At 38.6% G+C, this 24,974-nt stretch overlaps 1 long non-coding RNA gene across 1 annotated transcript in view; it reads right to left on the bottom strand.

The window, feature by feature from the left end:
* The window catches only part of LOC119149431, an 82,245-nt gene that overhangs the window by 44,653 nt on the left and 12,618 nt on the right, over nt 1-24,974 (bottom strand). Inside the window, exon 3 of the long non-coding RNA XR_005104688.1 lies at nt 16,872-17,054. This is a non-coding gene — a long non-coding RNA (uncharacterized LOC119149431). The remainder of the gene's footprint in view (nt 1-16,871; nt 17,055-24,974) is intronic.

Below are 24,974 nucleotides of genomic sequence, written 5' to 3'. Positions count from 1 at the left end.
TGTGTAATGTTCCCCATGTTTCCCATACAGAAACATGCACAACTTTTTACTGAAGGAAGCTATTAAATATATAAGACATCACTTTGTATTAACAGGCAAGTATATATTTATAGCAGGTCAAAGGCTGAAAGGGGACAAGTTTGGACTTTAATATCCCAACCTGCGACACTTTATAGGTGGATCTCCTGCGCAGAATTGAAACCTCTGGAAGGGGTATCAGCAAGGTCTTAAGTTTGGTTCTCCAGCACTGACATATCCGGAATTACTAGTAATTTTTAAACCTTGGCTCATAATCTAAAAAAAAAAAAAAAAAAAAAAATGTTTTGTAATATCTGTACAATCCACGATAGAACCTGGTAATGCTGTAGGGAAAAAAATATTGCACGCTTATATTAAGGGCAAAATTCTTCCCTATTATATAACTTGCTTTTTATCATTAAAGGCCTTAAATAGACCCTCTGCTTTAGCTTACTATTACTTTTCATTACATCTTCCAGAGAAGACTGAGAATCCCTTCAAGAGGTTTAATTCAGGCTTACAAAACAGTTAGTTCCAGGACAGGCTGCAACAGAGTACCAAAACTCTGGAACATGCAATTCCAAAAGCTGGAGAAATGTTTTTTGTAAAGAAGCACTAAACACAACCATGACTCCAAAATACAAATTAACTGTACAGACCTAGAAAAAGTCTTTTGCATTATTTAATAACCTGGAAAAATGCCAATGCTATGTTTTATTTTTAAAAATTATAAATACTCTTTATTGAAAGGCGAGTATACTATTTCCTATGAAACATACACAGTGCTTTGTGAGGTTTTATAATTTTCAGAGAGGTCACTTGCATAAGCATGACTTTTACTAGGAAGTTTTTTTCCATTTTAGAATACTTTTATCGCCATTTAGTTTTCCTCAATAATAACATATGCAAAACAAGCATTTCCTGTGACTTTAGAACTGTTTTGGACATTGAGACTGGGATTGCAATCCACATCCATAACACACTGGACCAAAATCTCAGATCCTAAAACATACATGAAAACTTGATGAAAATCAAAACTAGTGCTACTACCTCATGAGAGAAAATGCAAACAGTCTTCTTGCAGATGACTGCTCAATGCACTGCAGGCAGCAAAGAATATTTAGGAATGGTATTTTGTATTTCCATCACCTTCCACCTGAAACACCTGCATGCTCAACACACATTAACAAAGAGACCTTTCACGAGGTAGCAGAGTCTTATGTGATGGTGAAAGGAAGGTACAGGGAGGTAAGTGACCTAGCGAGGCCATGCAGGAAGGCTGCGGCACAGCTGAGAGCAGAGCCCGCACCGCCCCAGCCCCAGCCCTCTGCTTTAAGCACGAGGTCAGTTTCCCTGGATGGAGAAGCATGTAGGAGGTGTGACAGACAAGTCTTCTACTCCACCTTTTAGAAGGACAAGTGTTTGAAATCTTATGAAGAACACATTCAGCTGTTACCAGGTTTGGTTGCCAATCTAAAACTTGACAAGCCAGTTGAGAATTAAGAGCATGTTTTAGAGTACCAGGACAGCACCTCATTGAAACCTGGGGTACCGATTTCTGATTTGAAATAAAACTCCGTTTTACACAGTTCTAAGTAGGCACAGGAATTACCTGAAAGCTTCTGCTAATTTTCAATTGACTTCCAACTGAGAACATGCAATAATTGAAACTACCTAGCTTGCCATATCCTAACTAGGAACATTTGAAGAGAGTGTGTTTCTTTGACCCTGATCTACTAAGGGACAAAAATGAGGACAAGAATCCAAATTTAAAGCAACACTCAAGTGCTGCAAACCTGTCTGTAAGCATTATGACAGCAAATATATCAGCATTAATTTACGATCAAAAATTCTGGACAAAGTAAGGTGAAAAGAAGGAGAAAAAAGACTTTGCGAAACACATAAAAGTCACCAAGTTTGCCTTACTCTAATTAAAATGCGGGCCTGGCTGGCATTTCCAGGCTCTGTAATGGCACTGGCATGTCAGATCTTGCTGCAAAATTCTGATTATTTTTTTTGTTTCATGAAATTTACCATCCTTGGTTAAAAGTGGGTTTTTTTCATAAGAGATTCACCTATTTATATGCAGATGAAAACAATCTAACTTGAGGTGGATTAGTCTTATGAATAGGGCCCAGAAACATTTAAAAAAGGGGGGGAGTCCTGTTTTTTGCAGAGAAACTAATACAGTCCATTTGCAGTTTAACAAAACACTAGCCTCTTGTTGCAAGGTGTACAAACCTATACGTTCTTCCTTTAGTTCTATGACTGCTTTCAGGTTATAAATATTATGAGCTAGTTTTTTTCTGAAAAGTAATTGCTATAGAACCAGGCCAGCTGGTCAGCTGAAAAGCAGCACAGGGCAAGGCTGAATAATGAGAATTTCAGTTAAGCCTCGAAACACATTAATCAAGGCAACATTTAAAAACTATGTACATACATAATGTATGTATGTTTGAGATAGTTCTGTATTACTGGTAATAACTGTGGTTATTGCACAGAGAAAGGTAACTTGTCCAAACCAATCCATAAATAATTAAGGCCAGGATTTCAAAATCGGATCTGTGTGGGTGGATTTTTGCACCCCCGCGGATTCAATGGCAGGATCAAAGATAAGGAAAGCCAGAAATACACTCAGAATCTGAATATTGCTGAAGTACAGCACCTGGCATTTCCAGTGCGGGGAAGGGTCTGTTTTCACTGCCATCCTCCCACCCGAATGCCTGACGAACAAACACTTTCAAAGCAGCAAACAAATGTATTCTTGTTCCACCCTCCCCACAGTAACCAATTCCTACAGCATCCATTTCTTTGAGTTATGAGTTAGAGCTAAGGAAACAACAAGAGCTGGCATGTTGAGTTTTACTTTTCCTTACTATTCTAATTAAAATAAGTTTAGCCTAAACCTTTCTTCCCAAGCTACCAATCAGTATTTTTACTGGGGTTTTTTTTCAGATTTTCTAAAAAATACAGTGTTTATTTTTTGTTTCAGCTGTACTGAAAGTCATCAGAGAAAAACTACACCTATTACTAGCGGTGACAGCACAGACCAGAGGCAGATCTGCTGGCTCTTGCTGAGAAAGTTGTTGACAGCTGTCACTCAAGAAGTCATTTGATGCTGACAACTGGACAACTGCCCACAGACTGAACTTCTACTTCTGGACAAAATTACTCAGAATGCCAACAAGTTCAAGCATATGAACAGAGTAGCTCTATTTGCCCAAACTGATGAAAGGACAGACACGGAGAGGTCACAGTACTCTGTGGTACCCTCCCGAGAACTTGCAATGGTCATGTATTAAGTGATTGCAGCATATCTAATTGCTTTTAACACTGGTCCTCAGGAGACACTGCAGGCAGTGTCCTCTCCTCTAGAAATCTTAAAGAGTTGCCGACTTGCTTTTTCTTTTCTAGAAATCTGGCAAAAAAACCAAACTGCTATCCTCTGACAAGTTTGGGCCACATGTTGCTTTTCCTCTTGCTCAGCATGTCTGGAAGGTAACGAGGGAGGTTTATGTCCATCAGGCACTTATGTGGATGACACTCAGCCCCTTTCAACTCAAACATGTCTGTCAAATACCTCAGTAATAACTGGAAGAGAAACAGGCCATGAATGAAGGTTCTACAGCTGCAACTCAACATCACTAAAAATAAGGTAGATTAGCTGTAGAAACTTAAAAAGTAATCGTGACTATGACTGCAGCTGTCCCTGGGGGGTTTTTTGAGCATTGTATGTTGCCAGGATGTCAAGCACATGTGTACATGCCATACTGTTTTGGGGTTTTTTTATTATTTTTGGTAAATTTGTGTTTCTCTTGATACAAGAGAATTTGTAATAACGGTAATATTTGGGAATCTTGACTTAAATCATCACTGGAATACAGTTCCCATTTATATGGGATAAAAGGGAAAATACTATGGCCAACATTATGGACAAAATCAGCCTAGATGATGTCCCCCCAGTTGCCTTGATTTGTGGGAGAAATTCAAAGCTCATCAACAATTCAGCTGATTTCCATGGAAACACCATTTCAACTCGTGAATCAAAATCGCGTGAGGGCCAAAAATGCCAAACACAGATTATAAAAATATTTTTCCACATTGGGATTCTCAAAATAAAAGACAAGTAGTTAAGCAGAATAGGAATAATAAATTCACAAGGGACTTGTTTCCCATCATCGACACTATCTTTGTTTCATATAGTGCATCTACCTTGCATCTACACACTTACATTCTTTGAGTATTTCATCAAATGCCCTAAATATCAACACATTGTCATGGTTGTAATTAATAACTTAAATAATTAATAAAACATTAATAACTTAAAAGCAGAAAGTGCCTAAATGTGATGAAGATACATCAGCATTTAGTTTAGCGCCTCACCACAGGCCACCTCAAGATCTGGACTTAAACTTTGCTTCGATTTTGTTTAGCATACCAGCTAAATAAATTTTTACTGCATTTCCCAGTGGAAACATTATCAATAGTGTTCTCTGCTTCATAATTATCACTTCTCTTGAACACCCACAAAAAATATATCATCATTCCTCTGGAACACATTTAGAGTGTATGTAAACAGGGCTCACTGTTATACTTTTCTCTCAGTAGTAACTGAGGCTCTTGTAATAAATACTTGCAGTAACGCTTAACATTGGCAGTGACAAAGCTATGTAATTGTATTATTTTGTAATTTTCAGTATTTCACTGAAGGAGGTTTTATAGTCCTCTTTCAGTTTACATCGTTTCTCACAATCTACAGAATAAAACCAAATCTGGAAATATCCAGTTCAGCTCCAAGGATTCAGAACAGCATGTGGCATTCTGCATTATACCAAAACTGCTTAATTTGTTACCATCTTACTGTCTAGAAAGAACTTTTTCAGATCATGTAACTTAAGAGAAATTTTAAAACCTCTATAAAAATTGTGTAGTCTTACAGACATGACATTGCTCAGATTTTAAATATATGAAAATAAGATGAAAAGTTTATCAGCTTTGTTTTTCAGATCTTAAAATACTGAACAGATCCCCTTTCAAATTGAAAAGTAATAAAAAAAATAAAATTAATTCAATACTGGGAGTCCTTCCATTCTATTCAATGAAAATTTTGTCTGGCACATAGCTGGTGGTTTGTTCACTTGTTTTTTTCTTGCAAATATCTTTATTATTTGGTTAGATCTTTAAGATGGGTGAATATTTTTCCATTATTTTTTCAGGGGGTTGCCCAATTTTCTTTTTGAACAAACCACATGTACTGCAGATATATAAAAAAACCTAGCAGAAAAATTCATAACTGTATTTGTTCTCCTATGGTTCAGTTGTTCTTTCTACATATTCCTGGGTTTAAGAATCCTTCAAAGCAGTACCCAAAATAAAACAGCAATGTTACATACAACTTTTTAACTCAAGGAATCAGGGTTTCCTAAAGACAGTGTCTAATGAAAGTCGGGGGTTTGGTTTTTAACACCAACTTTACTGATGCAATTATATTTAATTACTGTTAACAGTCAAGATTTTTAGCTGCTAGATGAAGAATACTGTATTAGCTTAATAACCACATCTTTCTCAGACATTTTAAAACCTGTTTTTCTGTTCTATTGGAGCAGAAAGCTAAGGCATTGGAAACTACCAGGGATTCTTTTGTAGACAGAAGTAGTTTAACTATGTCTGCTCATATAAGACGACAACTCTAATTCTCACGAGTCAAGAAGGAGAACAAACAAAAACTACATTACCCTTCTACATTAGCCAGAAGCACATATTCTCAGAAATGAAACAGGACAGAAAACATTAGCTGCTGTACCAAAAATATACAGGCGTAAAATAAAATCATAGAATTGTAATTCAGGAAATTTGAGACCCTAATCTCTTCAAAGTTTTATGAGAAAGAAAGCCTGTGCATTTAGAGCTAAACTGGATGAATCCATCACTTCACTCAATACCCCAAAGAAACTGTAGCACACAGTATATTAAGTTAATAAAAAACAAACAAATGTACAGCTAATAAGTCTGAAAATTCAAACCTTAAGTTCCTCATTATAAAAGCCACAAGTGATTTTCTAAGCAGAACTAACCAAACCACTATGCTCTGTCCCTTGGGACAATCAGTTTTCCTTCTCATCTTCTTTGCTGCTTTTGTACCAATGTATAAAAGTTTAGTTGTCTGGGGCCCAACCATTTTCAGGCAGCTTTGAGCAGTCACCAGTCTAGTGATGAGATGATCATATGTGATGAAAGAATAAGGTTAACTCACAATTTCTGAGCTAGCATTAGTGTTTCATGTACCACATGATGAATAACAACATGAGAGGCCCCTATTCTTCTAAAATATAATTGGCTTTTCTTTACAGAACGGTGTACAGAAACAGAAAAAATGGGGGTAACATTCAGGTCATGCTCAGATAGATTAACTTCCTGGTGCCTCTTTCAAACATTATCTTCCTACTTCTCTCTCTGAACTGCAGACGGGTCACCACAACTTTTCTTTTGACAGCTGTTGTGCTTTTCATGCAAACATTTGGTGACTAACTAGCGGCTGCTAACTCAAAGACACCAAAAGGCTGGCCTTCTCCACCAGCCCACTTGGGCCAGCGTTGTTTCGTATTCCTTCATACATGCTGAGCTCCAGAACAGCCTCTTGTTTCCTGTTCTGCTGAAACAGAACTTGCTTTCGCCTTGCTGCAACACCATCATACTGCCTGTTGGTTTCCTTCTGCCTGCTTTTCTCTGGCGAAGGACAGGAGAGCCCACGAAGCATCAGCCAGACGCACAGTCCCACTGCTCACTGCAGAATTACACCCTTGTGATTCTGTTCCTACCAGCCTCTAATGTTACTTTGCTTTTGTGCATTGCTCACAGTCTTCATGTCACCAGCACTCCTAGCTGGCTGCCTCCACATACCTTGGTTGCACTTGTCCTGCCCTCTGCTTCCCAGCGGTGCCTTGCTGTCCCTTGCCACAGCCATGCTGCTGGCTGGCTCCATGTTCCCACTGCCAGCGGAGTGGCTGCTGGATCCATCAGTGTAGCACAAATACAGTTACTGCAATCACTAGCTGAAAACATAAGTAGCGACCACTTTCTGCAGTGGGCACGTGCTACAAGATGTTGAATTTGCTTTAAGTCTTGCTGCAAGTTTCCCCCCATACCTTGGAAATTTCTCCACAACTTTAAGCTTTTTCACAAAAGAGGCTGCATGCAGCACTGAGACCTCAGTAATGATGATTTCCACACCCCTTCCAGCATGTGTTCGGAAGAGCATACCAGCACACTGCCACAGCAGCGTCCTTCACGACCCTGTCTCTACCCCATTTCCTGAACTCACTTTAAGCATAGCCTGCATATTGCAAGAGCGGCCATCATTTTGCTCCTTTTCCCTGGACAGTTCAGCTGCTCTTGTTCTTTGATTCATTCCTTTAGGGTTAGATGTCTTTTTCTCCACAATTCCTCCTATAAACTGGAATCACATGTCCCACAAATGATCCTGTCTCTAATTAGGAGACCTTTTATGTTTCTAAAGTACATGTGCATGCCAGAATCCTCAGCAACACGATGCAAGCATCTATCCTCTTCTCTGCTTCTTGCTTTTGGGATTTAGAGAAAAGTACCCCTCTGCTACCTCGTGTATATTTTCCTCAAATGTTTTCCTCAGCTGTTCCAGGGTATTCATTTGTGTATTCATTCCTGGCAATTTTTTTTCACTCTTTCATTTTGTGCTGTGAAAATGCAAAAAAGCTGTACCTTCATTTTGTCATTTTTATTCCCTTTGTCAGTTCATGTACAGATACAATTCTTCCACATACACATGGAATCTTGTTGGCTCGGAAGTTCTGCATTCCTAGCGGTCTGATTCCTTGCAGGGGATTAATTTGCCCATTTCTAGGTGTTGTTAATCAGATTTTTTTCTCTCTGCAGGTCTCTCTCTGTCTGCCTGATGCTAACCATGCACAATATGCTAGGTAAATAACATGAGGGCTCCATATTTTTGCAGCTAACTTTAATACAGATATTCAGAGAGCTTTCCTACATATAATACTTGGATATTTCAGTCAGGTACAACAAGAACAAAATACCTAGTTTTTCAAACTGGCAAACTATGCTCCTCTTTCCAAGTTCCCGTTGGGTTGCCACAGCCATTGCAACAGGAGGTTGTTCTGATGAGCTTGGCAGACACCTCCAAATCTTCTGAAGTATTCTCCTTCACCTGCCTCCTGCCTAAGTATTAAATTTCTTCTCCTAGACTTCTCACAGTCATGTTTAAGAAAACTACAACCTTTTCTAGTGGGAGAGCTTCCTAAGAAGAAGTGATGGTGTCAGTCTCAAGTGCAGATAAAGACTCTTGCTCGAAAATTTCTGGAAGCATTGCTTGAACTTAACAAATCACCTAGTAGAATGACTTTTCTCTTCTGCAGCACAGCTCCTCCACTCTGTAGCAGACACAACCTGTCTCCCCATTAATTCATGCCTCTAAGAGCTTCTTGGCTCCAGAAGCTGAAGGGAAATCATGTTTTAATCAAGTACATAAGCTCTGAAAAACAGGCAGAGGCTCTGCTCTAGAAAGATGCTAAAATCTGTAGAAACAAAGCTCCCCTTCAGTCCCTCCTGCTGGGCTGAGTTGCTTTGCAGGGGCAGAGTGCCTTGTTGCCTCAGGTTGAGAAGCTCCACTGAGTCACCACCAAGGGTGCACCCACCTGAGGCACGGCATCAAAGTGTTCTCCGACCATGCACCCTCGATTTGTAGGTGGAGGTGGCCATGAACATTCACATGACAGCCAGCACTTCAAAATGGGTCACACACAACCGCCCCCAGAGGGGGTAAAACAGACACAGCATCCTCAGGTCAAGTACACGAGCCAAACAATGCTATGCTTCAAAGTGGTAAAAACACTGTTTAACGTACTTAGCAAGTGAAAATACTGAAAAGATGTGAAAATTGAAATAGCTTGTGAGGTTACTGTATGCTTAATTTGATTCAGTCATAGAGAAATATTGTCAAGCCACACCACCAAAGAGCACCTCACATCCAGCTGGTCTTCTCTCAGAACAAAGGTGCTGGAATTCCATCTTCTGGTGCCCCGCTTGGAAGCATAAGTGACAGCAAACTTTAAGGGCTAAGGTTTGGGCTTGGTGCAAACCTTTCTTTTCACAAATGTGAGTTGATTTTAAGGTTCAATGTAATTGTCACTAAAAATAAAGTTATAGAAGAGTTCCAATCTTGCACTATAATGAACTGCAGGGTCAATTGTTTGAAGAAGTAAAATTGCATTGATGAGGCCAGATCCAAAACAATAAATAAATAAATAAATAAATCAGGTATCTCCTCTTGAGGGTAAACATTTTAGGAGGGTCAAGCTTTTTCAAGCAGCCCTTACTGCAGTTTTAAGGCAGAGAGATCTCAGAGTCAGATTTAATCTTATTATCAAAACAACAACCAAAAAAAGAAGTGGGCACATGGAAACGCCATTGTCAGAAAACGGTCAAAGAAAACCAAATGTAGCAGTTGCTGTTACTAAGTGGAATATGCAACCAATCTTGCTTTGTTTTAGAAATCAGCTGCAACACAGACAACAGAACGGCATTAGTAACAGCTACAACTGTCTACCATCCCCAGGCAGTAAACGTCCTGGAAAACTACAGAGGGACCACCATTTTTAATTCCTTGCCAACATACACTTGTCGTGATTGTTGGGATGCCAACCATTTCATGACAGAATTCAAACGGCAGAATTTTTAATCCAGGGAATACTCAGAACAACTCATGTCAGTCCCGGCACCTCATTCCAGAGTCTGAGAATAATATATCACACAGCTGTTACAATTACATCTAATATACACTTAAATTCTTTCATGCTTATTAATTGTTTATTGCTGCCAGTTTACTAAACCTGAATTTTGTGGACGCACAATTTAATTGTCCAATAATACTCAAGAGAACTGAGATTAAAGAAAACATCAGAAAGGCCAGATAATTGCTTGAACCCAGGTTGTACAAAACCAGTTTTATAGATGTACCTTCTGATTACGCCAACCATCTTAGCAGCCCTAGACTTGCTTGTGATTTGTGGAGCTCTTCTACAGGGAGCTGAGTGGTCAAATGGCATTGATTAATTTCAGGTCTAGCTGCTAAACTGTATCTAAAAAATGAGAAAAGGGCAGACTACACTTTCTTTACAATATTATCCTATAATCAGTATTTGTAGTCAGAGCAGTAGTGCTGCATGAACCTATGAATTTAGACCAGTCTGTGCGCCCGTGACCAGCAGTTCCACATTTACATTAAAAATAACATGCCCTTAAATTTACTTTTCAACAACAGCATGCACACTGGAGTTTTCTTATAGCAGAAGCAGTTCTCTTCCTTAAAAGAAGAATTCATTTTTAAAAAGCCCAACAAAACAGAAGAATCATATCCTGAATATCACATGCTTAGATTTAATCAAATACCAGATATACCTGTGAAAGGGCTCCAGTATCTTCAACATACCACCACCTCTTATTCTGTTACCAATCTCAAGGATTGCTACAGTCCCCTGATAGGCACATAAGGCTGGAACTACCTAAAGTCTATAAACACATGAGACGAGAGATAATGACCTCAAAACTGGTAGGGTTCTGCTCAGCATCTAAACCTGGTTTCTTAAAAGCATACCCAAAATGTCCCTCCTCTCAGGCTACCTGAAGATCTTCTTCACTCAAGGTCCAATGTTAAAGGCAACATTAAAGACTGTCCTCTAAGCAGTTTTTACGAGTCAGATTGTCTGAAGCAAGTGTCACTTACTGACTGGTAAATCGGAGCAAAGGTAAAGTTCCTGATCAAATGTCTCCGTGGCTGTGTTACAGGCTGTCTGGATCCTACAGCCACACACTGACCAACCTGTGGGCTGCTCTGAGTGCTAAGGGACTCGGAGAGCACTACTTCAGAACTCCAGGAAGCAGCAAAATTCAATGAGGAGTTTTAAATCAGCTTTAATAGTTCAACTGATCTGTGCTCTGCAGCAGTAATGCCAACGCTGGGATCTGGTTTCATAACCGTCACTTGTTCACAGAAAAGAAAACTTGCCGTATCACCCAGCCATCTCACTGAGCATGCCTGTAAATTGCTGGAGCATGGGTAGAGAAAACATTGGGAGTCACAAGAATCATTAGACAAGGAGACTAAACCGTTAATGAAAGTTGTCCAGTCCATTCCACTGGACATACCTGAAGCCTGTTTAGCACTAATGCAGTACTATGTCTCAGGTACACCAAGGCAGAAGTCACTTGGAGATGCAAGACGGCACACCCCACAGCACGTCAAATACCTAACCGAGGAATTCTCTCCACAGAGCTAAGTCCAGAATGATGGTATTTAAAATTGTGGGTACTTCTTAGGGGAGAAGGCAGCAGGTACCTTTAAGATCCATTTATTGTGAGGTGCCTTTAATTTGCTTAAAAGAGGCATGCTTCTTAAATATATTTCCCTGAAAGTATCAAAACCACACAGAATATACAATAAAAAGACAGAATTGTATGAACAGATTCATCTGTCTCTGATGAACTGCGATGTCATACTAACATTTCAAATGAGAATACTGACACCTTTGTCACATCCCCTTTCTACCCTGATTTTGACCACTCTCTTTCAAAGAAATAAATACACAAACACATATACATGAAAAACGATGATGTTCAGAAATTACAGTACTTCCTAAAAAGAGACAATTTAAAGAAAAAAAAAATTGCAACAGCAGTCAATCTGCCATCCTGCTATTTCAAGACCTGCTCCAACAGGAATAAGCTGAAATACCAATGTGTCTAATTTAGAAATAACATACATGTCCATGGTGAAAGAGCTTTAGGTCCCAAAACACAAGAATGACTCTATGCTTTGGACTTACACAGCTCAGTCACTAGTTGGTTGAGGATGCTTTGCCATCAATTGCATACACAGGTACAAAACATTATTAGCAATCACCCAACTCATCTGATCTCCAGTGTGGCATCTGTCAGAAACAGCTACACATTGCTAATGCTCTTCTGAACTGTAGTGATTGGGCTGCTGGTGTAAATAAAAATACAAAGCTTCAACACCAACACTCTTCAAAATTCAGCACTAAATAATGTATCTGGAGTATGAGATAACTTTATTTTATTTCCTCCAATGTCAACATTTTTAGTAAAACCTCACTTGTAAGATTTAATTTTTGTTTTCTGCTTGCATATATTTAACAGTTTTAAATAACTAGGCCATTCTTATTTCTGACAGTGAAATGAAGAAACTTCTTTTTATTAGGAAGAATAATTCCTAATGCATTTTGAAAGCAAGAACACAGAAGACACTTATGCTTATGGAAGAGGTGTCCTGAGTTCTGCCGTTAAAAGCAGCAAACCTCTTCCCAGTCAATTTAACAGCCACTGGTTCCAGTCTCAAGTGCTATGGCTATGCAGGTCACATCCTGTGACTTCAACCTGCTAGACAGTGGGTGCCCAGAAGCAGGCACCCACCATATCTGATGGAGAGGACACAGGCACTTACAGAAACAACACTTTCATCCAGAACAGGTTTTTGAAGTAGGTGGGAAAAAATCACCCAATCTCATTTCATCACTTCCACAGAAATTACACTCCTAATGCTTTAAACATAGGAACTATCAACTCTTCTGATGACTACCTGTCTCAGATTTTGTTTAAGCTGGGTATGTAGCTTCCGACAATGAGAATTCATGTATGCTAATCACTGTTTGTTTAAAAATTCAGTTTCATTGATTACTAATATAAGCAAGTTATTGGAAGTACTCAAGTAATATTATGAGACTATGAAAATATTTGGTAACCTGTTTGGTAATTTGTAAAAATATAATATCTATGGAAAATAAAGAATATGACATATCAAAATAATAGAAAGATTAAGACTTACCCAAAATACTCTAAAAGTAACACAACTGCCTACCTTTCTCCTGGTTACCCAGGGAATTCAATTACCTTCTCATGCTATTCCTTGCAAGCTCCTTTTGTTCCTTAAATCTTCAAAATAAAATTTCTTTTTACAATGTTAGCTAGAGCTAAGCCACTCTTTCTTATAGGGCCTTTTGCACAGGTATTATGTACACAGAAAAAAGAGCTACACACTTAAGACCACCACCATATTTATTTAAGCCTGCAGACATTTTTTTAGAACCTACCAGAAAAATGTCTGAATTATAATGGACATATACTCATCTTGCAATCACTTTTCAGCTGGAGGTTCAATCAGCCAACTGAGTATATGAACAACGAATTGTATTTAGAGAACCGAATAGAAAAAGGTTTCAGTTAAACAAGCATAAAGTCCCCAAAATTTAGAAAATACCTAAGTGTTAAAGCTGCTCTTTTTGCAGAAAAAGCTGTTTTGACTGAAGTTGCCCTATCACAGTAAGTCTGAAAAAAATATGCTCAGCACTGGAAGTTCATCCCAAATATTTTTAAGTTTGGCGGTATTCTAAGGAACTGATAGCAATGCAAGTATGAGGCAAGCAGCCTCTCCTACAATTAACTTTCCCGGCTTTATTACTATCATCTTAGTTGGAAGAGAAAGTCAATACCTTTCCAATGAATTAACTAACTTGAGGATATGTTTTAATCTTTATGTTACCTACTGTATTTCTATTTCAGTACATTCCTTCTCTGGGGAATAAAAAAAAAGAAAAGGAAAAACAAAAAAAAAAAAGGATTATCAGTCATTTCCCGTGGACTGGGAAGAAATCTAGACTTGAAAGGTTTGCAAGAGCAATTTAATATTGGAGCAACTGTACTGTCCATTTTCTGTATTCATTTCTCACCAGTCAAGTTAAGATCTCTTGTGTACAAGACAATCTGCTTTTCACAGGTGGGTTTAAAGCTTTTGGTAGGAGAAGTCCAAATTACTCTGTTTCTTGTGGAATTACAAAGAAAACTGCAGCTGAGGAAAAAAAAAAAAAAACAACCACACAACCAAACCTCTTTTCTTCACCTGAATACACGTAAATTAACTTTCAAGAAATGTAACGAGCACTGGGTCAGCCTTTCCCCCCTGCTGGTCTGAGGATTTGAGAACACCACACTCCCTGGGCCAGAAACTGAGAAATTAGAAATAAGCAAACCAAATTTGAATCTGTTTGCATCTGTTTTCAGAATGCCTCATTTCTCACTTTGCAACAGGTAAGACAAGATCAGATTTACTGATTTATCTTTCTATTTGTACCTGGAACAATGCAGCATCAGCTGACAGGGTCAGCTACACATATCCAGGGCACGGGAAGCATGGGAGAACAGCTTCATCTCCCTCTGAGAGTACTCAAAACAAGCTTATTTGAAGGAAGGTTTATTGAGCATTTTAAGGCATGTTAAAAAAAACACCCTTCTATGAATACCTAAGTGAGAATCAACAGAATGAGAAAATGCTAAGAGTATTGAGTATTAGTTAGCACAAGACACGAAGGTTAGTTTTTTGCAAAATAAACTACATTATTTCTGTGAAAATTATGAAACAATGTAATAGTAAAAAGAGAGGCTAGTATTTATTGTATACATTGAAGACGTTCTAACTACAAATTTATTTTAATTATTTGTGACAATATCATTGGGAATTACCTGCTTTTATTGTTAGCTGGGTTTCTTACTCAATAAATGAACTTCAGTCTGCAGAGACTTTAACCTTAACAAGACTTCATACATTAAGAGTTCTTGCAATAGATCACTTCCTTAAAAATACATGAGGATCGAGTGTTAGAAGATTTTAATTTAGTCTCTGATCTCGCAATTTATTCTGAGGTCTAGTTCTAAAGAGACTTATGTATATCAGAGGCAGCAATAGTAACTCGCTGTTTTCTTAATAAGAACCACTAGCTTTTAACCAGACTGATATTTTTTTTTTCTCTTTCTCTCTCTCCATTTTTTACAAGAAGATTCTTATGGTTAGCTATTTATGTTTTAAATTACGTGTAAAATATATGGACATCCAAATCTCAGCTTTTTAACACCACTGGCACATAATTAAAGACATAAACCAAGACAAAAATCAGCAAATTGGTAACATTTCATCAGTGGAAGTCATTACTCTACATAATTATTTTAAGGCCTTGAAACTCACAACCCCCCAGAACCTTCCAGCAGGTATGCACAGCCCCAGACAAATGTCCCTAGTTGTTGCAGATACAAATGGGCTTCATAGCCAACAATACACACTAATTTGGACCAAGCTGAGAGAGGAATCAAATCATAGATTCAGAGGGCCCTTAAGAGAAACTGTGGTGCTGGCAACTCTCCTACATACCAGTGACCCTCCAGGACTGATACTTCAGCTGACCTCAACTGTCTCAGAACTGACACAGAAGATGCACAATCCCTTAAATTAAAAGGTCCATCACATACTGGGCTTTGTTCTCAGACACAGTAAATCCAAAACACTTTATATATTTATACACATGTATGCATGAATGCACATATATTCACCCACACACATCTCCTATGCAAAACAAAATACTATTATCCTATGCCAGGATTCCTGTTCAGCTTTATCATGTTCTTCATTTAATCCATAGTTGGACCACGCAGGCTACAGATTAGTGCAATGGATTCATCAGAAAAAGGGCAATTTACACTAGTCATTTCTAGAAATAGGATATTGATACAATGGTTATATAGTCTCTGTACATTTTCATTCATATCTCTGGTGGTCTGGGATGCACACAGAATGTGGTACCAGTGTATAGCTATCATTTTTATCTACGGCATTTGGAATAATAACAAAAAAAAAAGTATGCATGCTTTTCCTTTATTGCAGATACACAGATGATAGGAGGATAGGGGATAACCAGACTTTAAAAATAAAAAAAATTTAAAGATCTGCATCCTCTTGATTCTCCCACACTTATTACCGACTGCTATGTCTTCTACCACAAATATTCTCTTTGATGTTAACAAGAAAGATGAGCTGCAAAGCTGCAAGAATGTTTACGCCCGTTACTGTCTTAATTATAAACTTGTCTGATTATAAACAAATGAAAAATAAATTGTTTGTATGTCCTGGCCAAATTCCTAAGGCTAGAAAGTAAGCATTCCATTATTTCTCATAAGAAGCATTTTATATTGCCATGAATGTAAACACCTGCAATATTAAGAACTGTACCCAAAACACATTTAGACAACAAGGCCTTTAGCATGAATTTTAGTCACACATATGACCTGAAACAGAAGCAGGCGAAAAGATCCATTTATACAAGAAAGTACTGATATCCCTTGGAAAATGCTCTTTATGTGAAATACTATGACTACAGCTACAGAGAAGGTATACTGATGACACCACAACTACCCATACTAAATCGATATAGCAAAAAGGAAATAAAACTGGAAGACTTTAATTCACCAAATATAAGACAATAGATACCACTCCTGAACACGAAACAGAAACACTTCAGAACAAGGCAATGACATTAACTATACCCAGTGCAAATACTTCAGCTCTCAGGAGCTAAGCAAGCCAAAATATATTGTACTACTCAGCAATTCATAATTTCCATATTTAGACTGAAACTTATTTTTTGTAATTAAACATATCTGTACTTTGATATATATTACCAAAAGAATAAAGAAAACATAACATATGCTTTCATTTTTAAACAGTAGCCCATTTCTTCAAATATATATACATATAATCCTGGCTTATTTAAGCTTATTGTTGTTTCTTTTTCCATTATTTGAACAAATACTGCACTGAAATTTTCTTACATGGAATTGCTCCTATAGATGTTTCAGCGTAAAGGTCAATGCGCAAACAGTATCTTCTCAGCCCTAGAACTATACTTTCACACTTTGTATCAGCTTCTACTTTACAACTAAGTTGTCCTTTTTTTTAATCTTACCCCAGGTTTCCGAAGAATGTTCTGGGAATCCTCCAGACAATGTGATAGAAAACTTCTATTTGGCTACTTTCATCCTGCATTTTGAATGATGGTTCAGATGAGGAAGAGCTTTTTCAGTGCTAAACTGTACTTCTGCTGCAAATTTTACACTCCGTACCAGGAGACTACATCCAGGCTGATACACTGAAAAAAAAAGAAAAAAAAGAAAAAAAATCTTTCACCATGCAGAAACATGTTAAATATGTATCAACTGAAGGCAGTAAATGTCTGTTAGGGTGTTCTTCTTTCTGCTTTTGTAACTCTTGGGCAGGATCATCAATATTAGGTGTAAAAGAAAGGCTGCCTGAACATTTCATTTAGCACTCAAAACATACAAAGAAGTATGTACAGAAGTGAGTTTAAATCAATTTTACAGAAACATCCATTTTCAAAAATTGGGTCCTGTACCACAGTGTAGGCAGGGAAGAACAAGACATTTTTAGTGCATAAATTTTAACTTCGCAAAGGCGGCAATTCCCAAACAATTCCCCATACAACAATTTTATTCCTTTTGTGTCCTTTTTATCAACACGCTGCTAGATACTTCTCTATCTTAATCCATTAGCTTCGTGATCGCACTGCACAGAACGACAGTCTTTGTCAGGACTGCACTGTACCATGAAGAAAAAGCAACAGATCAAGCAGTGAGCACATGTACTTCCAACTGCTCTCTATACAGTGAGACAGACTGTAAAAGAAAAGAAGGTATCTGCATTGTAAAGCAGGACAGCAGTATTGTTTTGAACTGTACGCTGCATGCATTTCAGTGATGTGAAAAGGACAGACACCTGCTTTTTGACTTACAAGTCACGTAGTCTGTAAAATAACAGAGTAAACTTGATCTGATGAATTGTCCAGTATAGGAGTAACATTAACGGTTTCTCAAATGTCTTGCAGATTATTTATTACAAAGGTTTTCTAGTATGAAGAGTAACCATGTTACAAGACAGTGGCACTACCTCACAGCCTGCAGATTCACACTGGAGATTTCTCAAGGACACTGTGCAGCCTTCAGGAAAGCAGAGACGGAATAAACGTCGCAAGCTTAAATCTAAGATAAAACTAATTAATGGCTGAAGAATTATCACGCTTTTTAACTGGAGAAGGGCTTCCTCCACAAAGCTCGTCTCTCGGCAAAAATCCATTCTGCAGTTGGCAAGAGAGGGGCCAAGCCTGGTGTGCTGTGAGAGACTCATCCCCATCTGCAGTATGTATGTGGAAACTAGTCATCTTGGATGATTCAAATCTTGCAGAGACAGGAATTCCTGTTGCCCTGCTCACACAGATGCTTGTGGACAGCTCGAAGGCTCCTTGAGCGGTATTCTAGCATTCTGACAATTTAATTTTTAGTGGTTAATACAGTGCAGGAGTTACCTTTAAAAACACTTGTCCCAGACAGGTTAAATATGTAATTAGAACCCCATGTATATTTAATAAAATTAAATGTGTTGTTTATATTGAAACTATTTGTAATAAAATTAAATATGTGAAATACTACGTGTAACTGTACCCATGTAAAATACACAAACATACAACTTTCTATAGCAACATATATGTTGTTGTACTCAGCAAGCAATTTATATAGTCGCAGCGTGATTAATTTCAATCCATACTTTTAAATGCATGTCTTAAGAGCATTAGTGTATACTTTAATTACTGTGCCAAGCAGATGAGCACACAATAGCAGCTATCATTTCTGAACTTTACAGACATGGTTCACTATTTGAAAAAGCCCTTCTCAGAGGAACATTTGCTTTACAAAAGCAATAGACTCTTGATCTGATCAGTGTTGCTTAATTTTAAAATCAAATCACAAATTTCATGACATTTAGCATTGTTCTTCAAGCTTTGGCTCCTGCAGTTATGCAATTACAAAGCACTTATCAATCTTTAAGACTAAGTATATCTCTAACGCTCATGTTTTTTGCTTACAGCATGTATCCCAGCAGCTCAAAAACCACCCAGCTCAGTAAAACTCTACAGCATTCTAACATCTTACAGCATTTAAACTACGTCATATACTGAATCCAGGCTGATATTTTTCTGAATTAATACCTGAAATTAGTAATGCAACGCTACTAACCTGGAACCTGTTGTAAAGGCCAAGGCTAGGCCAGCCAACAGCATCAGCTCGGGGCAATGCCTCTAGCTGAGCGTCAGCAAGAACACCCGCATGCCTCAGGCGGCTTGGAGGGAGCAGCCACGAAGCCTGTCCTGGCTACCACCATCTCGTGGATCTGCGTGTGACCGCCCCAGCCAGCCAGGCCTTCTGTGTCACCCCTCAGCTGGCTGAGTGCCACCAAGGCAGGTGAAGGTGGAGGCCCTGCGGGGCAGCGCAGGGGCTGGGGCATGAGCCCTGTGAGAGGGGGCTGAGGGGACTGCGCCCACCCAGCCTGGAGAAGGGGAGGCTCTGGCCGACAGCCTTTTGTACCTCAGGGGAGGTTACTGAGAAGTCAGAGCCAGGTTGTTCACAGTGGGGTGTGGTGGGAGAACAAGACACAACAGACAGAAGTTGAAATATGAGAAGTTCAGTCTGGAAATAAGGAAAAATTTTCTGCCGTGAGGTCAGTCAAGCAGGCTGCACAGAGAGGCTGCACAGCCTCCATGGCGGGAGGCCACCATGACCCAGCTGGATGAAACTTTCATCAACCCGGCCTGATGTCACAGCTGACCCTGCCTGGAGCAGGAGGTTGGACTAGATGCCTCCTGAGGTCCTCTCCAACTGGAGATATGAGCCTATGATCATTCTGTGTTGTTGATGTGGCATGCTTTCTGGAGCTAGGCTTTTCTCACGAAGCTTGGTTTGCTCTGTTCACTCCTTGGAGCCCTCACCATGACACTCTTCAGACCTCACAAGGGTCTTATCTAACACTAGTGTAGTTTTTTTCTTGAAGAGCCATCAGTTTCAGGCACTGGAAAGCCGAAGTATATTAGCAGATACTCTGAAAGCCATGAGTTGATTTTGAACTGTAATTGTTACTATCTAATGAGTAACCCTCCTATGGTAACATCATGCAAAACAGAGAAGGAACAAAAAAATACCTTGTAAATTTTTTTCCTCATCATGAACAAAATTAAACTCAGGACATTTTCCCCTCACCTTTTCAAAAAATACAACTCCATATCTGACCTTGACATATCCTTTCTCATGGGGGCAAATCAGCTGCTAAAACTGCTGGTGTAAATGTATTTCCATTATTTTTCTCCTGCGTATCTTCTACATTTTGAGATCCGAAAGCACACCATGGGTATCAAGAACAGCCCTATACAGGCAGGCAGCTTCCACACCTAACACAAAATCAAAGCACATGCACAGCAAGACCCATGAAACTGATCTCCACACATGTACCTGTTTTTGTAACTACTATAACACAGAGCATAACAACATAGATTCAACAATATATGAAGGAACTGAGAAGTAAGTGTTGAGCTACCTAGAACTTCAACAATCTGACATTTTTTTCACATGTTCATCATCTGGCTGTTACATGAGGTCCTGGGTATATTTTGGTACACCGATTGTATTATTCAAGTCTGAAAACAGTGCAGAGTGAACTCACTGAAAAAAAATTTACTAGGAGTAGTAAGAAATACAGTTATAACAGGCCAGCCCAAAGCACTTCTAAAACACTGTTAGTACAACGCTGCTACACTTTTATTTGAAGACCACCTTCCTAAAGCAACTGATTTCCATCAGTTCTTGGAGTGCTTTTGCTCAATTTCTTTTCCTTGTCCAGCTGTGCCCTAACTTCACTTTACTAATGTATATAATTTTCTTCAAGAAAAAAATCAAGTCAGGTTCCTGCTTCTGGCACCAAGATATTACTGAGCTCCATGAGCTATTAAGGGGTTCCAAACTATGGCAAACAAGTCCCCCAAGGCTCACTTTGGAAAAAATATAAAAACACAGGTCTAAGCTTGCCAGAGCGTCTGCCTCTTACATTCATAGAAACTTGCTGCAGAAGGAAAAAAAAATATCTTTATTATGTATGAGGTACAGACCATCTGCGGTGGGCTCCAAGAGCCAACTTGGGGGGGGGGGGGGGGGGGGGGGGGGGGGAGGGGGGGGCACTGTTCCCAGCTGCACCACAGTCAGCAAAGAGCTTAAGACTTGGAGAAGCTGTTTGTATGTATGAAAGAGATGATGGATTAGGATGAAGAAGGATATACAAGACATGTCATTTAAAGGATGGAAAAAAACTTACTACGTACGTACTGTGTGTAGGGGTATACAGAGAAGAGCAACAAGAACAAAGAAAACCTGGTGAAGACAGAAAGATTGGCCCACACAAAAAAGTTTTCTAGGAGTGCTCTCTCCCTGTCACTGTAGTGGAAGGAAGAAGCATACAGAAGGTAAGAAGGGATGGTAACATTATTACTCTGGTTGTAATATGGACCACTGACTCCTCATGACATGGGAAATAAGAATGGCAACTGCAGTAAACTGGTAGCAAGGAAGAATTTGGGGAAGCTTTCTTTCTCACTCTTTTCTTTTAAAGAATTGAACACTTCTTTCAATATTAGTCTTATAAATTTTCTTAATTCTCGACACCTCTTTTCACTACTACCATTACACATATCCATATTAGTTATTTACTATTATGCATGCCATAAAGCTCAATAGTGTTTCATTTCTGAAAAAGCAAAAAACAACTTTGTTTTTTAACTTTAACCACTGAAACTTGAACTACATTTAACCTCCCACCAGAAAAAAAAAATCCCACGAGAACATTTTCTAACTTCTAGCAGCTCGCTATGCATTTATGTGTTTGCAGTTCAATAAACAGAAGAGAGTTACATTAGCTATAAATGAACTGTGACTAGGTAAATATGAGTAAACCTTTCGAAGTGACTGTCGCTGATTCCGTCAGGAAGCAAATCTACATCTCAAACCAAAATCATCAGAAGTCTTTGTCCTGTTCTGCTAAAATTTGCTGGCTTTTTAAACACTACAGTTAAACTCCTGATTTCATTGATACCCCTGGCTAAAACTCCGCTCACCTCTCCGGGGCCAGGATTTCACCTGGAATTTGAATCTATATATGGGTTGATCCTGTACGTACTTACCCATGATGGAAGGGACAGTGACATTTGAGCTCTGGTGAATGTTGCCCTCAGACACTGAAGTCACTTTTCTCAGTGGTCTGCTCCACCTAGCTGCTGGAGATTACGACTCTCCATGCTGAATCAGCAAATGTAGACCTAAGGTACGCTGCAGCAGCTTAGCAGAAACTGATGCATTTTGGAGGGTTTGAGCTGAACCTGTGGGTTTGCAATGAAGCAGCTAAAGTGTGGGTACACGTTCCCTTCCGCAGATTCTACTGAGGAATCGGTAATCCCCAGTGAAAGGGTGGAGCAGGGAGTTTGGGGCAGTAGCAACTCAAACCACTTCAAGGAGGTTTGCCAGAGCTTGTCTGTCAGCACTGGGGCTTCACTCCTGTAAAGCATCCTATCGACTTCAAAGGGACAGCATACACTGGTGCAATTAGTGACATCCTCGCTTGCAGAGGAGACTGAAGCCTCATTAAAATACGTATTTTTTAAATGTGCATGATGACATCACTTTCACTTTGCTAAAGTACTACAAATAGTAGGAGAAATAGTGCAAGATTATTGTGCTTAAATTTGCTTATTTCTTTAAAATAAGGTAAATTTTGCCTACATATGCCAATATCCATAGAAAACTTACTAACTGTATACCCCTGCAAATCTATGCTAATCTGTTTACACTAGCATAAATTAAGAAGAGCCCTAGCTATAAAAATGCCTTTTTATCCAAGTATCTAGGAATATGCTTATGCCTAAACAGGGAATTTTAAGTTGTTTCCCAGACTGTTCCTGTATCCAACTGCAACCTGTTTATTTTGACCTCAGTTCTTAGAAACTGTTGATGCCACGGTAGAAATATGCTGTGTGTTCCAACAGGCAACAAACAGTCCTAATGACAGAATACTCCATCTGTGCTGCCAGAGCATACAGCCTCAGTCTATAGCTCGTATATGCTCTAGCTGAGCACAAACCCTCACAACACGGAGACAGCAAGAATGTAACCTGCACTGCAGCTCACACTGCAAGGTACGTTCTGACATGACAAAACTACCCGAAACAGGCCTTCACAGAGAGTCTAAAGTCAGCCAGTTTACACCAGTACCATGCAAACACACCAGCAGCACTTTCATTCTACCCGCCCTGATCTGGTTTTATTCAGTACAGGCTTTCAGGTTTTTTTAAATGTTTCAAAACTACAAAGTAAAGAAAGCTGACTTAAAAACTGTCCAGTGCTATCAAAAGGTAAGAGTTAAAGTGTGCGGAACATATGGCACTATTTACAGCAGGCTAACACACTGAATTCAAGGGAATTTTCCATCAGCTTCATACTCTGGAAAAGGTATATTACAGAAAAATGCATGTGGGGATCCTTTAATTTTTCTTGCATCTTCTCTTCTTATATGATGCAGCTGTGGAGCAACACCCACTGGTATTGGTAGCATGAAACGGCGATCCTTTTCTTTTACCAAGGTCTGGTACCAATTATCATGGATTTAGAGGCACTATATAAAAGACAGTGCTGATTTGTTTCTAAATTTGTATCTTGATTAAACTGTCAGACTACAGCACAAAAGCAAAGCTCACCTGACTTTAAAATGTTACTACAATAAATTATCCAAGAAGTGCAGTACAATTTGAAAATGCTTATAAATGGATCAACACTACACTTTATGTTTAAATTTTAAATTTTGGTGATGCCAAATCAAATGGGAGTAGACGCAGCATTTTATATTCAAATTGTAAACTCAGTCTGTCCAAAATAAAAACTGTATGTGAGGAGAGACTGTGAAGAAGCAGGATTTTAAAAATCTACAAATTAGACAAGAAAATAACAACTGCATTATTATTTTCAAGATTATTTTAAACTGTATTGTGGTACACAGAAAAACAAACATGAAAGACCAAAACTCATTCTCAGGAACACAGATGTAAACCTCCATGGGTCAGAATAGCACTTTTCAGCATTTACCCCTGTAAACAGAGCAGAATTTGGTCTCGCTCCAATTAAAGCGAAGTCATTTCCCTCAGGATAGCTTCAATGACACTGAATATATTTTAACTATCTAGAATTTCAACATCTAGGATTAGTGCTGTAAACATACATCTCAACTGCACTCTTAAGGAAAGAAAGAGTCAACATAAACATGGTGAAGCAAAAGCAAGATCAGCCATGCAGAACTTCCAAAAAGTAGTTTAGGAATTAAACTACTGTTATTAAAGTTACTGTTATTAAACTAGGGTTATTAAAACTTTAACAATATACTGAACCATTTTGTATAATGCAAATATTATGAAAAAAAGATTAATTTTCAATCATGATTACAAGCCATCACTTTTCCTAAAGCCTCTGCTTTTTTTACCAGTGTTCTTGCATGTCCTAACACAATTTTTCTACTTTTACATGGTATCCATCTAAGAAAAAAACTATTCTAAATTAATTAATTAGCATGCACCCTTCCAGAGAGGGAATATATGATAAAATTATTACATAGTGAAGTTCAGGCATATTTTTATACCCTCAAAAGAGGGTAATTGATCCTCCCCTCTCCCCAGTTTCAAATGTGGAACTTGGCTGCTATGGCTTCTTTCCCACACAAATCAAGCCTTAGCTCTTTTGAATTGAAACAATATGGGATGATTATTGTGGGAAATTTTTTACTGTTACTGTAATTTAAAACTTTCTGTACCCAATTTTGCATTTTCTATAAATCAAAAACCCATTTCACTTAGGGCTACAATTAAACAGAGGAAATCAAAGACTAACTTCTAAGGAACTCTTGCTATTAATCATAGGATGAACTAGTAGTACAACTACTTTTACTGCAGTTTCTTTCTGCCTGAGAACTACATTTTAATCTAAAGCTTGAGCTCTTGAAGAGACTGTGTCACTGATGAGACAAATTAAATAAAGGTATACTAAATGGTATAGCATTTAAGATGGAAGAAAAAACCCAAAGCACACCGACTTCTGTAGTAACTCCAAAAAAATCACTAGCAACAATACAATCAATCATA

The sequence above is a fragment of the Falco rusticolus genome, chromosome 5, assembly GCF_015220075.1.
Source record: "Falco rusticolus isolate bFalRus1 chromosome 5, bFalRus1.pri, whole genome shotgun sequence".
Lineage (NCBI taxonomy): Eukaryota > Metazoa > Chordata > Aves > Falconiformes > Falconidae > Falco > Falco rusticolus.
Note: the sequence above shows the minus strand (reverse complement) of the source record. Positions and strands in the feature narration are given on the sequence as shown.